Source organism: Lissotriton helveticus, chromosome 9 (genome assembly GCF_964261635.1).
Source record: "Lissotriton helveticus chromosome 9, aLisHel1.1, whole genome shotgun sequence".
Classification (NCBI taxonomy): Eukaryota; Metazoa; Chordata; class Amphibia; order Caudata; family Salamandridae; genus Lissotriton; species Lissotriton helveticus.
The window spans coordinates 436655394-436674872 of record NC_136070.1 but is presented as its reverse complement, the minus strand read 5'-3'; positions in this window follow the sequence as shown (position 1 = coordinate 436674872).

Below are 19479 nucleotides of genomic sequence, written 5' to 3'. Positions count from 1 at the left end.
GTGTATTTTATCTCCTGCTATGGCTCATTCTTGTTTTAAGTTTGGGGAGGCTGATAGATGGAAAACACATTAAAATGGACACAGCAAGTAAGAACATGAACTTGATCCTGAAGCCACACAAATCATCTCATCGTGAACAACAAGCAAGACCTGTCATCAGTGAACATCACAGCTGTTCCTCTACCTGGCGGAATAGCTTGGTATACAAATGATTATGACATTTATGGCCCTGTCGAGCTGCTGAAAATTCCACACCAATTTAAGGTTTCCTTGAGTGACTTCGTTTCACACAGCACATTTTCTGTTGATTGGGACTTTGAGACTGTTAATAACATGATGGCAGACTTAGAAATGTCAGCAAAATTTACGAAACATGAATACTTAGAAGGTTCATCAAATTATGAAGAAATGTATTGTTTTAATCATTTTGGCCATCATTACTTGCATAAATCTGCAAACCCTAGAAATGTTGCAACTTATATTCAATGGGAACATTGCCCAACATCTCCAAAAGGTAGTTCTAAAACATTTATTAGAACATTTCCATATTTATCAGGTTTTAATGTTACAAACCCAGAAAGTCTTTTCTTTAAAAATATGAATAAAACAGGCATGAAAAGTATGTTGACAAATACTAAACACATTTATTCTGCTGCCTTTTATGCTCAATTGTCCACCTTAGGCTTTGACTTTTGGAAAGACAACATTGAGACAAAAACTGTTTGGGGCACAAAAGACTGGCAGGTACAATGTTTAGAAGCATTGTTCAGAGCCTGCATCCTCCCAGAACAAATTATGTTTTTAAATGACACTGTTCAACAGAGATCTTATCTTGGCATTGCTAAGATAAATGATTTAAACAGACCGTCCATACCTAAGCCCACACCTGATAGTAATTTAACTTCGGATGAGGAGGCAGACGTAAATTATATTCTACAACAAAACAGAACAAATGCTGAATGGAAAAAATGGTTAATCTGGCCCACAGACTCGAATAACTGTCATGATAGATTCCTGAACAAGACACAAGGGTTCGCAGTAACTCGGCCAGATCGCAGATATATCCAAAGACAACATCCAGGGATAATAACAACTTATAGTGTAGGAAAACTATGCCTTGAATGGTTGCAGAAATCCACACTTCCAGAAATAAAACAACACTTATCTTTGCCAAAAGATGGCGTTGATTTACGAGAATTCTTAATAGGACCTCGTATTCCACGTCATAAACGTTTCATATACGCCTGTATATACGCTGCTTACAATGAAGCTTGGAAAGTCACGCAAATGGAAACAGCTGAAAGAATACGAGAAATTGACCGTATTCATTTAGAGAAATCCCTCTCTGTAGTTGACAATGGGTTAACAACTCGGTCGTCCAGAATATATTCTTTGGACAGCATTGTATCATCTGCCACAGACATAATTGAACATGACTTGCTCATGCTACAACATTGCCAGTATCAATTACGATCTATAATGCTATTAGGCTGGACGTTGCAAAACCTTTGTTCAGGCTATGTGCCTTGGCGTCTAATCAACACTACGTCACTGTTTACTGTATTCAACCTTACAGATAAACAAATCTCGTTGGCACAGAGGGGGGCAGACTATACGGTGCTGAACATTGAAAAACTGGAGAGATTACCATTGACCGTTTCTGAGAAACCAACAGTTGAATGGATAATACATGGCACCATCACGATACCAGTGACGACTTTCCAGTTTCAGTATTGCTTAAAACACATACCAGCAGGCCTGTATGAAAGGCTGGGTAAAGAATACATTAAGTCAACCTGGTATTTACCATACACACACAAATGTTGGAGTGGGGGAAATGAAGTATTTCTTAGTGGTAAAAATTGTGAAAACTCACAAAGCGGTACACTATTGTGTCAACGTATTAATTTACACGGAGCCTGCGAAGGTTCTTCCAATAACCTTTCTTGCCACCTGCAGGGTCCGCCCTCAGCGGGGATAGATCCAATTTTCAGGCAGCTTTCCAATGGTAGCTACATTATGTTAAATGATCACAGCTGTTGTGGAATGAAGCTAGGAATAAGCTATCTTGTTACTGTGTCAGCCAGGGTCACTTGCTGTATGCAAGTATTGTTTCCTAAAACCAAGACAGACGGGGAGTCACCACTATGGCTTTCACTGAACATCTCTTCTATACGTATTGATACTTTAAGCAGAATGAAAGCCATTCTTTTGCAAAAAACTGTGCCACTGACCTCGTCCAGAGAGACATATGATCTGCAAGTTGCAAGGTCCTCTGCAGAGATACATGCATTATTATCAACAAACTGCCCAGTACATTTTCCAGAAATGTTAGGTCGTATCTTTAACATGTCTGATACCACCGGTATTGCACATGTATTTAAGATGATTTTTTCTGGACTGTTAGCACCGTTTGAAAAAGTCCTGGGCATTTTTCCTAACTTCGTCCACTCTGTGTTCGGCGGCCTGCCTCTCATTGCGGGACTCATAGCAGGGATCTTATTTTTATTCCTCCTGCTCCGTTATGGCACATCCGGCCACCAGCGATACCCTAGCCAGCATGGAAAATGCGCTACAGGCTATGAGGTACCATGACAGAATAACACAGATCCTTGGCTTGGCTCGTTTGAGAGATCTGAATACCACATGGTTCCTGTCATTCAGACCAATCTGGCAAGATTGCATCTTACCTGTTCTACAATGCCTGCTTTGTGGAGAGGAATGCGTGTTAGATGTCTGTCTAACACTACCTTCGGTTATGCCAACGGATGCTGACGCATTACTGGGTCCGGTAACGGCTCATGTGTTGTGTTGCCCCCAGCGGCTACCAATCCTGATGACGGCATATATTGATATCTCACCGGTAAATCCAACTGGAGGTGAGATACGCGGACCATCAGGCACACAGGTATCATTTGCTACGAACATTGCTAACGCAGCTGACGCTGACGGCGATGCTTCACATCCGTGCACAATTGACCTTCTTAATGAAGTAGTCGAACTTTCATCTACTGTGGTAGACGATTTCTTTGCCAGCCTTGATGACTTAATGTTTTCTCCTGACACCGAGAATAACTTTTGAAATTAGCACACAGCGTTCTTTCGACCTTCACTTTTTTCAAAACAAAAGCTACCAAGTTTGGAACTCTATTTTTTTACGACAGATTTATTTGACTTTTTCCAAAAAACAAACTGAACTTTAGCACAAAAAGTAATCTGCCTAAAGTGGAACTATTCATAGAGAACAAGAATTCCTTGAACACTTCCTAGAAACAATATTAGTCTAATCCACAAACCAAAACAGTTTGTATATTCTGATACGGGATGGTCTCGACCTTTTTCTTCTGTAACTAAGAGCCATTTCATAAATGTAATTTTCGTGATTCATTTGATTAGCATTGCTAATATCATATCATATGCTTACAATGAAATCACTGCTTTAAGATGCATGCTGTGCCAATGCTCATTTTATGTATGACCATTTTTAAAATACATTTCATGTATTTTTTTGGGGTGGGATTGTAAAAACACATACTCTGGCTTCTATGTTTCAGTATTTACTCTTAGATGAACATAATAGCGTGGAGTGGGTGTTGTAAACCATTTTAGGACACTATTGTAAATTTCCCGATTCATGCCCTTATACAGGTATAAATCACTATGTCCTTATATAGGCATAAGAATCTTAACCATATTTAGACATAGCTCATGCAGTCCAAATACGGCAGGGCTACTCCCACTAGTTCCGAAAATCTACAATGATTTCTTGGAAAACTCAGCTTTAGCAGCTAGGGACTTTCCCTTGCTCGAGAACTGACTTGTCCAATAACTCATGGAGTTTTCAAAAAACCAAGAGTCTTTAATGACGTTATTATGTCCACCTTTACGTCAAACTCTGCAACTTCAAGGTATAAATATGCCCACACTTGCCTTAGCAAGGACACAGTGGTTTGGAGCAGATCAACTATCTACTTGCCAGACGCACCCTGCTACAGCAAGTGCCGAAGGAAGCCGACCCTCCAGCAGACGCACTGAGAGAGACGCTGTCTTTTCTCCTGCCGAGAAATCCATCTCCAGTGTTTCCAAGCTACCCTTGCGGGTTGTTGGGAAATCGAGTCCCGAGACCTACTTCTTCATTCTAAACTAAGGTACGGAGCTGATTAGACCCTTAGAGAAATCTTGGGCAGATTCTTGGCAAAAGAATACTACATTTATGCTACACCTCACTTACTTCTTCCCTCGTACTAAGCTTAGGTTAGGTACACCGAGGTAGGCGTATTTTAGAAGCACCAGTTGAGTACTTTTAGCCTCTGTTATTTATGTATGTATTTATATATGGTTTAGGAACCATATAATGCTCTTACAGTATTATTTTATTCTACTATTTATACTGTATGCATTATATTTTACAACCAGTTTTTCGATTGTAGCAGTGCATTTCTTATGCTTGAGAAAGAAGACTGTTCAATAAATACTTTTATTGAAAACGCCCGTCTTTCTACTTCCTCTGCACCTCTAGTGAAACGAAGCATGCACGATTGACTGAGTGAAATATCTATCTATTGTTTCCACGACTCTGAAGATACGTTTTATCTTGGGGAAACAAAGTTGTCATGTTTATGCGGTTGTCAGAGACTAATCCCTTCTTGTGAATTCGAGAAAGTTTCTAGTGACCTCTGAACTAGCTGTCACACACAATTAAGTCTAGTATATTCAATAGAAACCTAGTTGACCTCAGTCCTACGTCTAATCTATAGGATATATTATTCCAATGCTCAGAGCCTATTGGGAATAGAGGAACTACACTACAAAACAACCCCCTAGGCTCATTTGGACAAATTGGCGTCATCCTTTTAAGAAGCCCGACTCCCCCCAGATGCACCCATGGGATATAGTCTACAAATGTAGAGCCCTAGATAGTCACAAAGTTGTGTCCAGAAATCCTTTAGCGAGTGCTGTCCATGTTACCAGACCAGGGTGTATCCCGGGGCATAGACGTGCCAACCATCCCTACTTCAGTAATGGGTGTTTTGACCCGCCCCCATTCTACGCAGGTGTACCAAGTCCCCCCCCCCCCCCCAAGTGTGGTATACTTATGCTAGGGCTGGCTGACTAAGAGGAGATTGACATACAGTCCCAGAGCCCCTAAGTGGCACGTTGCCCCAGACGATGATACTCATTCCTGTTGCAACTGCACCCATCAAGAGAGTTGGTGTCATATTGGAATGATCGACTAACTCCCAAAATTCAGTGGAAATTGGTATTCAGTGGAAGGATATGCTACTGATGCTGGTCCACTAATAAGTTCTTGTTAGGGGTAGATGTCTTGTTCCCATGTAACAGGCCCTCTTGGTCTGAGCGTGCTGAGGGTTCAAGTGTTCACCAGTTGGACAAAGTGGCCCAACAGTCTATGAATGGCTTTGGCAAAAAAAAGTTTGTTAGTCTTTATGGATGGATTCCTGCTTTGCCTGCCTTATCTCAGGCTTGTTGAAAGTCCCTTGCCTCATCTCCGGCATGCTGAAATTCCCTCACACCGATCATGTTGATTTTAATTTACAATATTTCCCACTGCACTCATGCACTTTGTTTGAACATTGCTGCCTTACTTACAAGTACTTGTTATACATTAGCCTGTTGAATAGGTTTTAAATCTGGCAGGTGGCCCTAGTCACCAGAAGCAAGACTGGCCCTTTCAAAATACAACATCCTCATGTCTCAGCCATGCTTTTGACTATGCTGTCCCTGGTAAAAGAATAATAGTCCACTGCAAATCAGACACTTCCTTCACTTCAATACATTAGAAAGGCTTTACTGTGCACCTGTTGTATTGGTCTTTTTTGCAGATGATTTGTGGTGGTTGATGACCTTCTTATTGCTTCCATGTTTTCTTTGTACTTTCATTCATCTGTTTTACCTGTATGGAAATCCTTTTTGTGGATTTTTCTAATTTCTTTGATCTCTTTGGCACCTAGTCACACTTAGTGAACCTAGTCTACTTTCTAGAGCATGCATCAGCACCCGGATATGGTGATTACTGTTGTCATGTGCATCTATTATAAGCAAGATTGAGCTTTTTTTCTCCGTATAATTTGTAATGTTGCCTTGTCATTGTGTTTTTCAGGCTGGTTTTTAGTTATGCAATGATGTATAATGAGCCATATGTTTAACCTGTAAGGCAAGGGCAAGGTATGTGTTATGTTTTATGAAATGGACCTGTTTTATTCAAGTGGCCTGTTCCAGATCATAAACGTTCTGGCATGCAAAAAAAAAAATGATTTAACCGAGATCTGTGACTGGGGGTGAATGTTTGATTTGTTCAGCATGAAGACTGAAGTTGAGGAGCTAGTTTCTGGTGTGTGAAACATGGAATACTCCCCTGTGTTTGGTTTCCACTTCCCTGGGCGAGGCAGGTATGCCCGTTAAACAAGTGGGCGCTACTGTGCTCATGTCCTGGGCTAAGAAGCTTATGTTCAAGGCTATTTTTCAGCACCTTGATCCTTTCATGTTTTTCATGTTTCCATATTGCCTCTCGGAGTCTTGGTACAGCACTGAGGCTAATAAATAAATGTTTCCTTTGATATTACTCAGCAATGCATTGTATCTCGAAGTCTCCAATGAAGCTCTGTGGTTATACAGAATAAGCAGCTACCTATGTTATGACATCTCTTTATCAATGTAAAACCTGCTCTTTCACAATTGCTTAATTAACCTTCTTGATTTCTCAAATTTGCTTGAAAATGCATCATTTGTCCACTCTTTTTTCAAAATTTTCTCGGAGGGGACCCCCCCCGAACCCCTGTTAGGTAGTTCGGGCCAGCTCGCTATGCTCACTCACTGCGGTGCAGTATGACAATAATTTTACGCCTCACCACTTTCAAATGTCACCAGCCGCCACTGCTGTGTCCGTCTCTTCTTCATGTTACTCTCGGCTTCGGCTGCCTCTCTGCTGTTCTCTTCTGTGGCTCACCCCCCTTATCTAGTCTCCTCTGTGCCTCTTTCTCATGTGTGCTTCTTGCTCTACCCCACCTCTCCCCACTGTATCTGTCACTCCTGTCTGTCAATCCTCGGACCCCTGTCTCTCCTATCCCTATGTTTCTCCTCTCTCTGTGCAGCCGCTCCTCTGTGGCTGTCTCTATTCGCTGCCTGTCTGTCTCTCCTCTGTGCCTGTCTCTCCTCAGTTCTGCTCCTCACACTGTTACCTTCTCTTACCCTGCATGTTTTGACTGCAGCACGCAGCACACCGCTCGCTTCCTCATTCCTCCGACAGAGCTTACCAGAAAGGTGCGGAGGAGAGGGTGTCCCAAGAAATTGTACGACATCAACGTTCTCTCTATTTCTCTCACTTCCATCTTCCTGCCTTTCCACCTTTCCCTCCCTCTTCACCTCTCCTTTCTTTCTTCTTCCTTTTCCCCTCCTTCTGTTTCTTTATTTTTCTGTTTATTTCATTATTCTTTGTTGTTTCCTACTCCCATTTCTTTTGCTTGTGTTTCTTTCTCTTCATCCCCCTATTTCTTTCTTCCTTCTTCTCTATGTCTATCTATCACATCTATCTTCCTTCTTCCCTTCCCTTCCCTTCTCTTCTTTTGTGTAGCACACTTTTACAATTTCTTTCTTTTTTCCTTGTTCTGTGTTGGGGCTCCCTTTGTGTAGCGGTCGCACTCTATAAGCAACCATCCACTCATTTGATTAAAGTGAGGTGCACTATGAGTGTAGTTTTAAAGAGGTGAGGGAGGTGGCTACTTATAACACGCTAGAGTGTGTACAAAAGCAGCAGTGCAAGAGGCTGAAAGATTCAAACCAGGATGTGGTACCACGCATCTTGGGAGTAGATAGTATGTTGCGGGCAGCAAAGTGTATCTTGCATGCGGATATACAGCGAAAGTGTGTGATCAAGTAAATAGGCCACACTGGCACAAGTAGTTGTTTGCAGTCAAACACAAGGCATTGTGTATGAAAGAGGAGACAAAACAGTGTTGGGGTGGTCAAAGAGGGTTTGATTGGCAAAGCTGAGGTCCTTGTCCAGTAAGTCAAGTGCATAGCATGGAAGGTTGGAAAGGAGCTTTGACAGTTGTCTATTTTGCTCATTAATAAGGGATTGCTTAGGCCTCTCCAGAGAGGAAGGGAAGGCTTTGGACGATTTCATGTATATTCCCTTGTATCCTGTTGCTGGGCAGTGGTGAGAAGAAAGCTTAGAAGCTTCCAGTGCTGAGTTTAACAGAACTCCTTTATTACTTACCAGTTACTTTCATTATATACTCTGCCTTTTCCTAGTCCTAAGAGTTGAGGAAGCACTGGCTTCTGACCCACCTCCAAGGAAGGTAGTAGACAGAGCTCTACCCTAAACACTTCCTGAAATTGTAAGCATAACAAAATACATCTATGCCTCCCACAACTTCAAGAGAGGGAGGGAGGGAGTAGGACTGGTGCAAGGAAAACTATACTCAGGATAATGAAAAGTGCCAGTACGTAATAAGGGGATTATTGTTTTGTTACACTTTCTCTCAGTTATAGGATTTGAGGATATAACAAACAAAAGAGGCATGATTGAACAAACAAAATGAAATTGATGCTGCACCCATACATTTACCCTGGAAAATAAATAAAATATATGAATGTATTCACTGCTTCAAAGACTGAAGGAACCAACATAGCCACAATATCTAACACATGCAGTTTGTGAAGTGGCTGCTTAGTGCACCCTAGACACTGAAATTCTCAGGGCCACTGCCCAACAAGTAGTCATACGCTTTATGGAGCAGCCCAAAATTGAAGGAGAGAAAGGAATACGTGACAACTCATAAGAGCTTAAAAATGTATTTCATACTTAGTGACTAAAGGTAGCCACTGAAGGTTTATATCATTTTCTTATTGAACCAAAAGTCATACAAAATTATCTGATGAACAAAGCTCAGAAGTTCTCTGAAGGTAAATGCATACAGCTCTGTCCACATCGAGATGGCAGAGGAATCTCCCCAGGTAAAAAAGTGGAAGGATATAGATTAGGACGAATCATTTCATTTGGAATGGAAGCAGGAGAGAGTCGTAGGACAAGGAACACAGGAAAGAAAAAGAGAAAAAAATGTAGGGCACCAATTTGCTCTATTCTCCTTGCCAAAGCGATGGCCTCCAGAAAAACTAGCTTCGCAGAAAGGATATTAAAAGGGCTCAAATGGGCCAGCTGGAAAGCCTTTGCAACTAATGGAAGATCTCAGGGAGAAACCAAAAAATCATATCTTAAGTCTTTGAAAGAAAAAACACCATTTTGCTCCACTATAAGGATTTCATCATGATTTATTAGAGAGACAAAATCTTCATCATTCCCACCCAAATGATACCCAGGCTGAGAAGGCTGTTCAGTTGGAATAAGACCAGGAACATGCAGATGCAACTGAGGTTGGAAATGCAGATCAATGACAGCATTCCGTCTTTTCAATCATCAGCCTCAAAATATTTGTTAACAGGACTAGAGTAGCAGGAGATGTAGGGAAAACAGACCAAAATGATATTGCTCTCTCCTGTTATGCCTGTGTCATCTGTGTGAGACAGGCTTTCTTTCTTGATTCGCATGTTTCTGTTTTGAGAAACGCTTTCTAATGCAAGGGAGAGCGAGTTCATAGCGCACAAAGAGATACTTTTGTTTTTTTTTGTTTAAATTTGTTTATTCGGTTTTTCGCTTTCATCAAAACAGTTATAATTCGGTACATTAGTGGAATGCTGTGAGTACACAATACCAAATAAAAGCCGGGTATACATTCACATGTATGTGCATTGGGTCGTTCGACCTTTCTAAAGCTGTTCTGTACATTGTTACATACAGCATATTCCTGCAACGGCGACTTCATACACCTGACGATAGTGTAGATCTGTCTGTGGTAAGTGACCCGTCACTCTTAGCACGATAGCAGTCCTGTGTCATGTTTAGGTGTAATCTGTCGTCCGGGGTGTAACTGACGAGGTCATTGTGATGTGTTTCCTCGAGTGTTGTCATATCAATTTTGTCTATAGGCATTCCCAATAAACCTCTGGCGGGGGGGGGACACCCCATCCAGTTGAAACTTTCTAACTTTTCTAACCGTTGGAATAAACCAGTGGGAGGGAGGAACCAAGGGGGAGCGGGGTTTTCCAACTGCGCTGTGGTGGGGTTTCACTAATCACTGGGTGCATACTTCGGTAATGTGTGGGGAATCGGTAGCGTGCGCGGGCGGCGGGGGCTGAGACTCATGCCTGTGTGACCATTGGCTGACTTGGTTGCGACGTCCCTGGGATGCAGGGTGCCGGTCGGTCGGTCGGGGCTGGGACTGTGAGGCCGCCGGTGTCTCCTGTGGGCTCGTTGCCAGCATGAATTTGTGCATTAATTGTGCCCATTCTAGGGAGATAGGGTGTTTGCGATGCCCCTTCAATTCTTCCTCCCAGAGTGTCTCTTCCTCAGCTTCCCCCATTTTTTCATGGCGCCTATCCAGGCTGCTTCCGGAGGCCCCACAGGGGCCCTCCAGTGCATGGCTATTCCCCTTTGTGCCAAGAGGATGGCTAAGGACATAAAGCGGTACTGTACTTTCTCGGTTTTCCACCTGCGGAAAATCCCGGGCGCACATGCCTCCCATGTGGACATGGTCGTGATGGTGGTGACTGCCGTGAGTGTCCGATGGACTCTATCCCAAAAAACACGGAGTGTGGGGCAGTCCCAGAACATGTGTTTGAAGTCTGCTGCTGGGACTTGACAGCGGGGGCATGCAAAGTGTGTGTCTGGGAAGAATTGGTGTAGGCGGTGCGGTGTGAGATAGGCTCTGTGGAGGATATTAAACTGAATGTTTCGGAATCGTGCATTTCTGGAGAGTTTATGGGGATATTCCAAAGCTGTGTTCCTTTCTTTGTTATGAACTACCCTACCTCTGTCCGCTTTCCACTTGTGGTGCAAGGGCTGAAGGGACGGGAGGATTTGTGCCCGTACTGCTTTGTATAGCCAGGTGACCAAATGATGCCCCACTCCCATATGCAGTATTGCGTGGATCACTGGGTGTGTTGGGGGTTCCCCTGTGTTAGGATTCCAGTACCTACGACTGCTATCCAGCATCTGTCTGTGAATTAGAAATTGCCCGGGTGGGAGATCATACTGCTCCATCATCTGATCGTATGTCTTCAACTGTCCCTCTTCAAAGAATGATTCTACCTCTGTAACTGCCAAATCTGTCCATACTCGGAGCACACCCGGTGTGTAGTACATGTCCCCTCATGGAAAACCCACTAGTGGTAGCAAGGGTGAGTATGGGGGTCGTGTTTTAGACATATGGTGTATGCGCATCATGCAGGTGCGGGCTATGGACATCTGTAGTGGCCGTGTGCGCATGGGTTTAGTACCCGGTAGCAGCATTCTATGGATTGCTGGTTGTGGCATGGGACCCTCCGTGGTGATTGTTTCCCCTATGTGGTGCCCCGCCGTCCAATATGATAGCCATTGGAGCTGTGCCGCTAGGAAGTACGCTTCAAAGGCCGGTGCTCCCAAGCCTCCCTCTGTCGTAGGTAGTATAGCGTTGCCAACACGACCCGTCGTCGCCCACCGCCCCATATAGGTTCCGTGAGGAGCGGTCTCGGTGGAATCACTGGGAGGTTAGTGAAATGGTACAATAATCTGGGGACCATTATCATTTTTGCCAGGGCCACTCGGCCTAAGGGCGCCAGCGGTAAGGTTTTCCAAAATCCTACTGCCGCTGGTTACGATGGCTTCCCTCATACAGATCCTCCGGGGTGTGATACAGTCGCACTCCCAGATACTGAGGGGCCTCCGAATTCCACACGAGAGACTGGGCACCGATCCGGGCCTCAAATGGGGCCAGATGGGGGCTCAGCGGGTAGAGCAAGGATTTTTTCCCAATTCACCATGAGGCCCGAGATGTGCGCGCATTCCTCCAGTGTTCTCCAAATGGCCGTTAGGTCGCTGGTGGCGTCCCGGACACATATCAGGTGGTCGTCCGCATACAAGGACACACACTGCATTGTGCCTGCTAGGGGAATTCCCCAGTCCTCTCCCTCCCGTCGCAGGAGGATTGCCAGTGGTTCTCCCGCTAGGGCGAACAGGAGGGGTGACAGTGGGCACCCCTGCCTGGTAACTCTCTCCACCGCGAACTCTGGGGAAATGTAGTTGCCCATTCGGACTCCGGAGGTGAGGCGCGTGTAGAGGAGCCTTGTGTACGCTGACAGACCCGGGCCGATATCGTTCCATTGGAGGACCTCAAATGAATACGGCCATAATAGGGTGTCGAATGCCTTTTCGAGATCGAAAATTAGGCATGCCGCGTTGGGGAATCACCCCCCTGTCGTGTCCTGAATATGGAACAGTCTGCGTATGTTTTGCGACGTGTTGCAGTTTGGAACGAACCCACATTGGTCCAGGTGCACCAACGGAGTCAGGTTTTGGGCGTATCTCTCTGCCAGTATTTTACCAAATATTTTGCCGTCCGTGTTAAGTAACGTGATCGGTCTGTAGGAAGACGGTAGTGTAGGGTCTCTGTGTGGTTTCAGAAAGGTAACTATAATCGAGTTCCTAAGGGAACCTGGTAATTCCCCCTTCACGAGTGCTTCATTAAACATGATAACCATTCGCGGAACCAGATGGGCAGAGAAGGTGCTATAATATTCAAGTGGAAAGCCATCCAACCCTGGGGCCTTGTTCCTAGCCAGTGCTCTTATCGCCTGTTTGACCTCTTCAGGCCGTATCTTTTTCTCTAGCCCTTTCTTATCCCCTTGCGGGACCTGGGGGAGTGTCAGTGCATGGAAAAATCTGGCTATTGCTTGGGGGTCTCCTTGACTCGGGCCTGATAGATGTTGGAGTAGTATGTGTGGAAGGCGTGCAATATTGCAGGTTGGGAGGTCTGGAGCCGTCCTGTCTGATCGCTTATTTCTGTAACTGGTTTCAAATCGGGGTCCTGTCTAGCAAGCCAGGCCAGAAGTGTCCCTCCCCTGTTGCCCTCCTGGTGTACCCTGGCCGCGTACACTCTGAAATTATATTTGCGGAGGTCTCGTAATGTTTCTACATACTTTGTTCTGGCTTCGGCTACTTGTTCCGGGGCGGCCTCGCCGTGGTCCTCCTTTTTCAGGAGGGTTGCTAGGGTGCGTTCCGTGTCTTGCAGCGACCTCTCTAGAATTCTACGCGCTCCCACTACTTGCTGTATACAGTGACCCCTTGCCCCCACTTTGTGTGTGTCCCACTCCAAGAGTCTAGAGGACGCTGTTCCCGTGTTGAGTGTGAGGTGTTCCTGTAGGTGTTCCCCGTGGTTGTCTGTGAAGACCTGATCTGTGAGACATTCCCGGGTATCTTCCACGTGGGGACAGGGGGGTGAGGCGGTTTCCACCTAAGGGTCAGCGAGTGGGCATCGTGATCCGAGAGCACCCTCCCCAAATAATCTGTATGTTGTATCTTAGAGAGTAAGGCTTCCGAGCATAAAAATCTATCTAGGCGCACTCGTAGGTCATAGGGAATGGAATGAAATGAATACAGTTTCGTGTTGGGGTGTTGTGCCCTCCACGCATCTAGCAGTGCCCATTGTCTCACCCATACATTGAAGAGTTCTGTTTGTTTATGGAGTGGTGAATGTGCCGGTGGGGGGGCGGGATCGGTCTAAGTCTGTGTCTAAGACGCAGTTGTAATCCCCGCCTAATATCCAGGGGGTGTGTGTATGGTGAGCCAGTGTTTTCGTGAGGCTGCTCCAAAAACTTTCTGCTCTACATTAGGGGCATAGATTCTGCATATCAGTACTGATTGCCCGCCTAATAGTCCCTCCAGCAGCACATATCGCCCCTCCCTATCTACCACCCTGACCTGTTCTTTTAAAGGGGTACCTGGCCTGATAAAGATTAATGTTCCTCTGGCCAACGCTGAGTACCCAGTAGCACAGACTGTGCCCCTCCATTTCCTCTGTATGCAGTCGACCTCCACTGTCGTCAGATGGGTCTCTTGTAAGAGGGTATGTGTGCCCGCTGCCTTTTTAGATATGCATACACTGCGTAGCGCTTACTTGCCGTGTGCAGTCCCCTCAGGTTCAGTGTAATAAATGTGATGTCTGTGTTAGGGGTTCTCGTCATGTCTGTGACTACTCACGTCTGCCTCCACTCCACCCTGTCCCTCGCCCACACAATCGCCCCCCACATGTCCAATAGCATTCCAGCTGTTCGCTCCCGCATGAGTATTAGGGAAAGAATGGGGAAGGGGGAACTTAAAAACAGTTTTCGGGAAACAGTCCCAACACAGGGGGCTTATTGCTTGACGCAATAAGTCCAAACTGTACATCTCGTACTGTCTCTAGTCCGTTTCGCGTAGGGGGTGGGTTGGCGTCGCCACTGGTGGTCAGTGTTCTGGCTACCCACTACATAGTGTATCTGTGAGTGTGCACGCATCTGCCATTACCTTCATCGTTGGTTCGCGATGCCTGTCGGTGTCCATCTGCTTGGAGTATCTTGTTCTTACCATGTCGTCTGCCCGTTGTAGTTCAGATCAGCGTGTCGGCCGTTTGTGGGGTCACCAGAGGTGGGGAGACTGAGACTTCTCTAGAGGTGCGGGTGTCGCTGTGTTCTTCCTCCTCTGACGTGAAGATATGTGGGCCACGCTCTCCCTCCAAGTCCTCTACCGTGTGTCGGGTTTCCGCCGCTGCTCGCAAGGCTTTTCTTCGGTCCTCGATTATTTGTTCCAAGTCCGGGGAAGTTCTGGTGTTGGGGACCGACGGTCGGTTCAGCTGTGTGAGGGCGACCCGTTTAGAGCGCAGTCTTCGCTTATTGGGGAGTTTATGTAGTGGTGTGACTTGTCGTTCAGGTAGGTCATCACTGTGGCGCTCCAACCAATTTCTCGTCTCCGCTGGGTCTGTGAAGAAGTGCGTTGATCCTTCATGTATAATTTTAAGGCAGGCTGGGAAGAGGAGCGCATACTGCGCGTTGTTTTGCCGTAGGGTCTGTTTTACCACTTGAAAGGTGGCCCGTTGGCGCTGTACTGCCTGGGAATAGTCCGGGAACAACATTACGTGTTTGTCTTCCACTCTGAGTGTTCTCGCTTGTCTGGCCGCTCGTAGAACTGTATCCCTATCATGATAATGCAGCAATTTGAGTAAAAACGGTCGGGGTGGGGAGCCCGCGGGCGGTCTTTGGGCCGGAACCGCATGCGCTCTTTCCACTGAAAAGAATGGTGTAACGTCCTGGGCCTGTGTGAAAGTCTTTATCCAAGTTTCGATATATCGTATGGGGTCTGCCCCTTCCACTCCTTCCGGTAAGTTGAGGACCCTTATGTTGCTCCGACGGGAGCGGCCCTCCAAATCATCGGTCTTGCGCTCCAGGGAGTTCACTTTGCTCTGTAGCTCTTTGATGGCCTCATGGTGTATCTGTACCTGCGGCTCCATTCCCTGCAGAGTTTTTTGCCCTTGATTTACTTTTTCGGCCAATTTCCTGTGATCATCTCTCAGTAGGTTAAGGTCTGTGGCGAGCTCTCCCAATTTACTCTCCATGGACAGCCGGGAGTGCTCTATGGCTGCCAGTACTTTGTCCAACTTGGTCGACATATCTTCTTCACGTGGCGGTTCTCCAGTCTGATGTCTCCCCGAGGGTCCTTGGGAGGGCAACCTTCTCACTGCTGGTGCTGGCGCCGCGGTCACCGTTCGCTGCTGTTTCCCCATTTCCACCTCCTGTAATCGATGAACCCCGATGGCGGGTCCCGTGCGGCTAGGCCCCTCGGATCTCTCACGGGGGGGCACGAACTGTCTCCTCCGCACCATCTCAGCAGTTCTTCCCCGGATCCGTGCGATGGAGAGGTCTCTGCGGCTGTTCGGTGGCCGGCGGCGCCCACCGCCACCCGTAGCTGGGTAGTGTTCTGATCTGCTGCACTCACGCTTTCCCGTGGTGGATGGGGGGCCTTCAAATCTATCTGGGGTTCCTCTGCACCCGTTGTTGTGGCACGTCACCCAATCTCCTCGTCGGCACTCTCCACCCTAGGCGCCGCAGGGGCAACCGCCGGACACGGGCCCCGGTCCACCCCGATCTTCTCAGGAGTGGCCCATGTGTACCGCCATTTTGTGGAGGCCCGGGCGGTTATGCATAGCGTCCCGACCTTCTGCACCAGTGGTTATTTGGGGGACCGGGAGGGGGGTCCCAGGGCTGCACTTCGTCTCTTGTGATCACGCCGGGAGGGGTCTCCTCTTCCGGGCCAGACCACCCCTGAGGTGGTTGCTGTAGTTCCCTACTGTCGGGGGCTGACACCGCAGGGCCTTCATCACCGCACCGGTGATACACGAATGTGTGGGGGGGACTCCCTTCCTCCTGCCCGCGCCCTGGCCGTCAGCGGGGGCCCGACCCATGGAGGCAATCTCTTGGTCTCCTGCTTGGTGGGACGTTGTCACCAATGTCGACCGTCGCCACTCGTTCAGTGTTCAGGTGGGAAGCCTCTGGGGCACTCAGGGCCCCAGTTCTCGGTTCACTCTTCTCAGGGGGGAATCGCCGCGGGATTCGGCTCAGGCAAGGTATCAGCGCTCCCTCCCCGGGCAGATGATGGGGGGGAGGGGGACATTCCACTTGGGGGGGGGGGCCGTCCCGGACTCCTCTCTGCCGCCCCCTAGCTCTGTTGCGCAGCCTCACCGCACCGCGGGTCCCAGCGCCCAGTCTCCTTTTCTTTGACTTTGTGCCTTTTTGGTTGCAGGTGCGCCCGCCCTCTCAGTCACCCGGGGGTCGCCCTGGGAGGCGCAAATCAAACACGCCGCGCTCCCCCTGGACCTCCGAGGTCCTATGAGGTACTCACGGCCACGTTGGGGCGGCGCGGGTCCGGTGCCGGAACAGCCGTCTCTGTGTCAGTGGGCTACGCAGTGCCCACGTCCGCCGGATTCTCCCCCTCCGGTCCCCTCAAGGTCGGGAGCTGGGCGCCGCCATTTTAGGTGTGCCTGGGCGCCAACGGACCAGCCCTGCAGTCCTCCTCTCACTCCGTCCAGGTGAGGTTCGGGGACACCGCTGACATCCTCATGGGCTCCCTGCTAGATCGAGGAGCAAATCGGAGCGTTTATGGCATTCTGTGCTAAACTGGGCAAGATGCTTGTGGGCAGCCGATCAGAGCACTAAGAGAGTGCGTCCACCATCTTGCATAAAGAGATACTTTTAGCACAAAATATGCTTAGTGAAACTAAAAACCATGTAAAACTGAGCTTCTTCTTAAATAAAGAAAGCTCCTATGGAAAGTGAGTGCAAACACTACTGGGGTACAGCACAAAACTGGCACAGAAGCATCAGTTACAACCCACTGCATCTAGAGATCCACTCCACGAGATCAGCAAAGCAAGGCTCCATAACAATTTTCCAAATTTTACACAGACAAGGAAAATGTGTTTTTTTAAAGTCTCCCCACCATGCTGCTTGCTGTGCATCGTGGAGTACATAAACAGTTTCATGGCATCATCCCAGGGTAAACAGGAATAGTGGCATGCAGGAATCTATTGACTGCTCACCTAACAAGACGTATGCCTTAATCATAAAGTGGATGGAAGCAGAGCAGTCTTCTCTTTAATTCATTCTCTTTGAATAAGTCCTCCAAACCTCACTGAACTAAATAATAAGACAAACATCATCTTACCTGTCTACCAAAGGTGCCATACAAGCCTGTGCCATGCTACAGATCTGTCTTATCCCTCCCCTGGAGGCGTAGTGCAACAATCTTTCAGATTTCTAGTTAAAGATTTTAGAAGTCAGATCCCTTCAAATCTTAGGACTGGGAAGAGGAAGTCTTATGAAGTGATAATTCTAAAATTCCTAGCAAAGGGGTATCCGTAGAACCAAGTGAACCCAGTGGCGTAACAAAAGCCCCAGCAGCCCCTGCGGTGCGGGGGGCTCCGGGGGCCCACTTTAGCATTGGCAGGTCCCTGGCCTGAGTGCTCCGGCCTGGGTCTGGAGCCTGGGGCCCCCCCTGCATGTACTTTGCAGGAGGCCCCCTTAATTTTTGTTACGCCACTGCTTGTGCCCTGAAAACACCTGTTGAGAAAGGAGAAGGGACATAGCCTCAGAAAGAGAAAACAAATACCAGAACTTCATCTGCTTAAATAATAAGCCTTTTAGTGGAAATTAATCTTTTCCTGGAACTGCTGCCTCCTGAATAGGTACACTTTGATTCTTCTCAAGGTTTTATATCAGTTCTTTGACAGTTCTCAAATGTATCCCTGTAAGACAGTTCACCAGTAAGTTCTGCCTTGATAATTTCTCAAGTTTCACCACAGGAGGTTTAGGGTCAAAAATACGTTGCTGGAATCAGAATCTAGCGAGACAGGCGATATGGTTTAGAGGTTTATCGATTACAGTGATGGTCAATGGAAAACCAGCACTGCAGAAGAGAGGGCTGTGCCAATGCACACCACAGAATGTTGGAACGCTAAAAGATTTCAGCTGGCAGTCATCATGCTCCAGGAAACCTACTTAATGGGAGATCTTGACCTTTCCTCCAATGCCAGGGCAATGACAGAGTTTACCACTCAGGGTTCTCCTGGGGTTCCCATGGGGAGGGGGGCATTCTTTTGTGCAAAGGCTTTCCATTTGCGGTAACCAACACATTCACTGACCCCCAAGGGAAATATGTTCGGGTCAAAGGCCTGCTAGAGGGCAGACAATATAACTTCAGTATATGTACCATACTCGCTCCTTTCCCAAACACTGTATACATTGGTCTCACTCTTGCTGATGTTCCCACAAGGCACCCCCAGTGGTGTGAGGTGACTTTAATGTGGTGTTTGATCCAGACAGAGATTCGATGAAGCCCCAGACCCAGGACATCATTCTCTCGCTCACTGTCTGAGCAGATGCCTTCTAGTGATTCGTGGAAAGGGGGTTCTTCTAATGCTGTACATTACAGGCACCAGATGGGTACCGCAGGTGTGCTGGCGTCCCATGCAAGTTGTAGGGATTGTGGGATGTGGTCCGAGTTTGTGCACTCCAAGTAATCTGTGTGCTGGATGGGCGAGAGGAGGTTGATCGACCCCACGAGTGTGTCGAGTCTGACCTGCAGATCATGCAGAAAGGAGTAAAATGAAAACACACATGTGTTAGGGTTGAGGGTACACCATATGTCTATAAGGTGCCAATGTAGGAGCCAGTTGCCTAGTGCCTGTGCATTGGAGGTGGCCAACATGTGAAGCAAGGGAGGGAAAGAATGGTCCAGACCAGTGTCTAGGACAGAGTTTAAGTCACCTCCTAGGAGCCACAGGATCTTACTCCAATAGGACATTTTGCTAGATAGTGTACTTAAGAATGAGGTCTGGTCAGTGTTGGGGGCATTTACTGCCCCTAGAAAAGGCGGGAGCCACATAAGCGGCTGTGTAGTAACACGTAACACCTCCGACTGCACCTAGATCAATATGCCCCTGGCGTAAGAGGAGTAGTGAGTAGCAAATACTTGGCCTCGTCAGCATCACTGAAGTCGACAGGCTTTAATCAGTGTCCACTGTGTCTCCTGCAAGAGTGATATGCGAGTGGATTTGG